Genomic DNA, 5,482 nt, shown 5'->3' with positions numbered 1-5,482 from the left:
GAGAGGGGAATCATCACCCGGAGGACTCTACATCACCATGATCGCCTCCGGACTGATGTCTGAGTAGTTCATCCTTGGACTATGGGTCCATAGCAGTAGCTAGATGGTTGTCTTCTCCTCATTGTGCTATCATGTTAGATCTTGTGAGCTGCCTATCATGATCAAGATCATCTATTTGTAATGCTACATGTTGTGTTTGTTGGGATCCGATGAATATGGAACTAGATTTAGATGTGCGCCTTGGCGCACGACCCCGTGGAGCTCATGTCAATGTATATTTTGTATAACAACAACAAAAATCTGCTTATATGATATTACATTTCTTAAGTTTCACAAAGCAATGCCGCGAACCAAATGTACCAAAATAGGTGTTCAATCAAATGGTATGGGCAAAACCATTCTGTTGTTCGGGTGTTGTGGCCGAAAAACAACATATAAATATACAAATAGATCCAAAAGACTAAAAAGTTCAGTGGCAGTGTGCAACCACAATATAGTAAAAAGCATAAGATATACACCTTTTGTGCATAAGCTGCTCTTTCCCTGCAGTAGATGATGAAAACAAAAAGTTAATCTTGCCCACTTGAACCAAATACCTATAAATAGGAAGCAAATAGTATAGCATTTAAAAAAAGGATCCGGTGTGAAAGATTGAGCAGAGCAGAGTGTATATCTTCCATTTCATTATTTCAGCCAAGTCTTTTTTGAGTGCACATTGAATCATGACAGAGAAGTGGTAAAAGTGACCGGCAATGATAAGTCGATAGCTATTAAATATTAGCTCTTATCTTATCAAATCCAATAGGTAAGAATTAACACAATATTTTTTCTGAGAATTAAAAAAGCTCCAGAATGAACAAACAAACCTAGTAAGCACATAAATCTGATGCTACATCATTTTTCCTTATACACGAGGACCATAAATAAGCAAGTCTGAAGTATTTGCCCAATGTATTTAAAATGTACTTATTAAAAGCTTCTACTGATCCATGCACCAAAACCTAGAAAAAAAGAGAAGAGATTCAGCTATAGGTATCTAAATAACACTTGCTAAATAATAATAATAACTATCAAAGTTTGTGGTAGCATGTCCAACCTTAGGTGGATAAATATGTAAAGCTTCTTCAAATAATATAAAAAATGCAAGTGGTTCAGTAGACATGAGAAGACAAAACACTCAAGAGAGGGGAAAAATTACTTCAAGTGAATCAAGTTCGGCTAACCTAGATAGAAGACCATCAAAAAACTCTTACATCGCACACTTAAAATAAAAATATTCCATGGTCAGATAAATATTTAATTTCATCGGATCAACACATACATTTATGTCTGCGGAAAAGCTTTTTGTGAGGTAATCATATAATTCTAGTTTGTTTACCGCAAAGCAATATACGAAATGATGTGTTCTTCTAGGTCAACCCGATAACCCTATTTAACCAATGCGGTGAGAGCACATATCTAAGTAAAAAAAGTACTTGGATCCACTATTGCGACAAATATGGCTCAATGGAGAAGATAAGAACCAAGATCAATGGATTATATATGTTTAAACACAGTAGTGAATCAAGGAAGATTGCCATCAACACCACTATGCTGCATTTATTAAATATATTTAGGAAAAATTGACCGACATATATCAAAATATAAGGAAACCAATTGCACTGTTTTAGAAAAGCATAACAGAATTTCTTGGGAAACCAGGAAAGAAATCAGTTTGTGGCAATGGCATCACCTTGCCTTGCTTCTCCGTATCAGCCAGCAGACCCATTTTGCAACACCTCCGGTAGTCGGTGACCACGCTCTACCTCAATCCAACCTACGGAAGATAGAAATTGACCAAAAGGCAACGGCGGTGAGGCAATGATCTTTTTCAAGAAAACGCAAAAAACTTTTGCATTTCATTTCATTAAAAAGAAGGGAAGAGTTAGTTGTTACAATCCTTTTAAGAGGCCATGGTTCTGAAAAGATAAACAGAGATTACAACTCAGTGGACATCCCAGGTGGGCGGCAGGAGGACACAGACTCGACGCGCCAGCTCTGAACCAAAGGGCAGCTTCGTCTCTGACCTTGGCGATGACATTGCGGACAGATGGTTCAGCTCCATGTGAGGCAATGATCTAAAACCATATGCAATGCAAAGTATCTTACAGCCACTTCTGTTTTAGCAGCTACTCTGATTGTATAAACTGCATACTACGCAAAAAAAACATGGTTCAAAGCTTCTAACTGTCAACAGTGATCAAGTAAAATTAAATTTGAATATTTTTATGAACTGAGGATTCATAGCAGTTATTTTATTCTAGATAGTCGAACTGGACATAGAATTTATTTTTGTTTCATGTAACTACTGCCCAACTACTGCCCCTTGCTATCAAAATGGCAAGCAAACTGCCCACCTGGAAATCGAGATTGATGCAAAAACCAGGGAGGTTGGCTCTGGTGAAGTCTGTATTTGGTGCGATCCCAATCCACCAATTTCTGGTGTTGGCACCGCCCAAAAAAATCCTGAAGCTGATGGAGAAAATAGAGGGAGCTTTCTTGTGGGAAGACCGCGCCGCTGCCAATGGCGGGAGCTGCCATGTCAATTGGCGAAAAGTGAGTCGGCCAACTTCACTTGGCGGCCTCGGCGTCCAGAATCTTGAGCGCATTGGCCTTGCATTACAAAGAATGGAAGTGAATCTAATGGAGACATTAAGAGAAAGCTAAATTATGGCAGGTTTGCAGTCCTACATAGCATAAATAGTAGTACATGCCGATTGCGTATTGAGAGACAGAACCAACTAACTAAAAGGAAGAACTGTAGATGGGAAAAGCCAGATCAATGGAAAAGCTTATAATTGCAGAGTATAGAAGTCTGATTGCTGAAAATATTGCACGCTGATGTGCATCTACTATTTTTCAATTAGATAATATGAGAAGGAAGTTATACTGCAAATAGAACACTTCTCTAGGTGGCTACACACTGCCATTGTGCTGCCCCTTAGTGGTACGGCTTCAATATGAGGTTGCAGGTGTACATCCTAAGTCAGCCTGAGGGTAGGGATGCCTTGTTGGCACAATCTGAATCTACCGGTGATCTCACCTGGAGCTTAGGCCCTTCTTGGCATGTATAAAGATAAGGATGGCATGACCACGTGCACTACTTTTAGCAGAAGCTAATTCATCTTAAGTACGACCAACCAAGTTTAGCAGAGAATATGAATTACTTAGTGTCCATCCTCCAGTCATGTATATATAACATATTCAAGCAATAAATGGCTCGAACAAAAGATTTCCCGGACAAGAGTTTATCAACAATGCAAAAACTGTAATATGACCCGAGATCACTGGCCAAGTCATACCATCTAAATGCAAAATATATGTCTGCCAGAAGAATAGAGAATAGAGAATAACTAACCAAACCAAATCTCTAGGAGCAATTCAAGAAATGCCAATCGTGTGGCATTTTCTGAAAAAACGTTGTGCTATGCCTTTCGACTAAATCACATTTATGCATGGTCCACTTGGAAAATCTCAGGATTTTTGGCATACATATATTTTGCATTTAGATGGTAATAGATTTGGCTAATATGTAAGAATAGAAATATTCATAAATAACTCGTTAAATATAACCTTCGTTCTTACTATTTGGTGGCACCAACTATTTGAGTAACAAACTAAGAATGGGGCCTGAAGCAACCAATTTGACACACTTCTGGTGGAGCCAAAAACAAGCTTCAAAGGTTCCAATGAAAAAGCAGCAGAAATAAAAGCCTAGTATTGGTGTACATCAGACTGCTAGAGAAACGTGATAATCTTGACAGGGCTACAATTCTATATGTCAGGTTTCGTATTTGAGCTGCAATGCCATCCACACTCACGAAACGTCCACCACTGGCAGCGGAATTTTCACCTGCCGAACACCATATTGCTGGGATCATTTGAATATGAGGTTAACATAATAAGGTTGGATTGGTTTCATGTGTAATAAAGGTAATAAAATACCACATGCTATGATTCTGGCAAGAATGTTATAAGTTTTAATGATGGAATACATTATTAGTGAATTTAGAAAATGTATTAAACTCTTGGATAGACAAGGAAGAAATAAAATTACATCTAAGGTCTGCAGAATAAACGAAGAAGAAAACAACTTGAGTCAAAGAATATGTAACTCCGGAAACACCAAGAAGTTATGTTCTCTTTAAAGCATGTACATGTGTAAATGGAAAATTAGACTGGGAAAGAATAGCACTACCTAAATTACATGTCATAACAGTAAAACAAACCTCTGAATAAATCCACTGCATATGTTCTGCATCATCAGCATCAAAAGGTTTTCCAGTGAACTTGCATGAGTGAACTTAATAATTACAAAAGTAAATAAATTGAAGAGAAAATTACAGAGATAAGAACTATACCTTGTCCCATTTGATGAAACGAGCATACTCAATGCAATGAGCAGCAGTACTCTGAGTCTTGGCGAAGGTACATAATGGAAACTTGATATAGGGAGAGAAAATCCATATGTTGCGCTCAAAACAAGGTGTTATCCTTGGCATAATGACTCTAGCATAACCTTCTAAACCTTCTGTTCCACCATCTACCATTGGTTTAACTGTCTCTTGGAATGGTTTGTTGTCTGAGTCATACTCTGCAATTCCAATGATGTACTGCCATCAGTACACAAGCGAAAATATTTTGAGTTCGATTGTGTAAACGTACTAATATCTGAACGTTTGGGAAGAAGAAACAAAATCAAACTGCCGTACGAAGGCCAACAAATTGGAAAATACTACCTATAGTAAATTCGAGAACTCTAGCATAATAGAAACAGCAATTGATCCTTCATTTCTGAGGATAATCTTATGATCCCGCTCAGAGTGACCCCGCTCCTCCGCAGCGAGACATTCCACTATGGAAATGCTTCTTTATCACCTGGTAATACTCAAATGTTCATTCTTTATCTCAGATGTCATTTATAACAGTACATAAGTATAAATGAAGGCCTTGCCAAAAAAATACATGAAAATACTTTCTTTTTCTTGAACGTCAGTTGCATGTACTCCCTAAACATGTATCAGGTATAAAAGTATATACGTTTGTATAAAAACATAAATATTGAGTTCGATGGCTATAAGAAAATAGGTACAGCATTCCAACAAACATCAGTTGGTTTCCTGTTCTGAATCAAGGAGGTGAAATGCCTGATGGGATAACCCGCAAGATTGATTTTCTGTTGTAATAAACAAAGTATCTGCATCATATGCAGGTGGTAGCCCCAAGATATTAGGTACACTAAAATATGACACCTAATCAAGGAGGTTTTAACCCGAGAGATTAGCATTATTAGATAGCATGAATCACTTCTATCAAGTCTAAATATTTATCACTCAAAACGTTGTACTTGAACTAAATCTTATTCTCCCGGATGTGTTTAATCAGATATGGAAATATCCATGTTTGTACACAAGTGCTCTTTATTAGCCTCACAGTTTAAGCT

General features: G+C 37.7%; 1 long non-coding RNA gene across 5 annotated transcripts; it reads right to left on the bottom strand.

Annotated features, from left to right (window-relative positions):
* Positions 1-295: 295 nt before the first annotated feature.
* LOC124654195 lies at positions 296-5,279 on the bottom strand. 5 transcript variants are annotated; one of them, XR_006988251.1, is made up of 6 exons: positions 4,401-5,279; positions 4,238-4,294; positions 2,397-2,652; positions 1,982-2,117; positions 1,733-1,816; positions 298-1,001 (listed from the first exon to the last, which is right to left on the bottom strand). It is a non-coding gene; the product is annotated as an uncharacterized LOC124654195 (long non-coding RNA). The 5 variants fall into 5 exon arrangements; XR_006988250.1 differs by having other exon boundaries at positions 299-1,816; positions 4,401-4,633; positions 4,779-5,279; XR_006988252.1 differs by having other exon boundaries at positions 301-596.
* Positions 5,280-5,482: the final 203 nt, after the last annotated feature.

The sequence above is a fragment of the Lolium rigidum genome, chromosome 5 (genome assembly GCF_022539505.1).
Source record: "Lolium rigidum isolate FL_2022 chromosome 5, APGP_CSIRO_Lrig_0.1, whole genome shotgun sequence".
Classification (NCBI taxonomy): domain Eukaryota; kingdom Viridiplantae; phylum Streptophyta; class Magnoliopsida; order Poales; family Poaceae; genus Lolium; species Lolium rigidum.
Note: the sequence above shows the minus strand (reverse complement) of the source record. Positions and strands in the feature narration are given on the sequence as shown.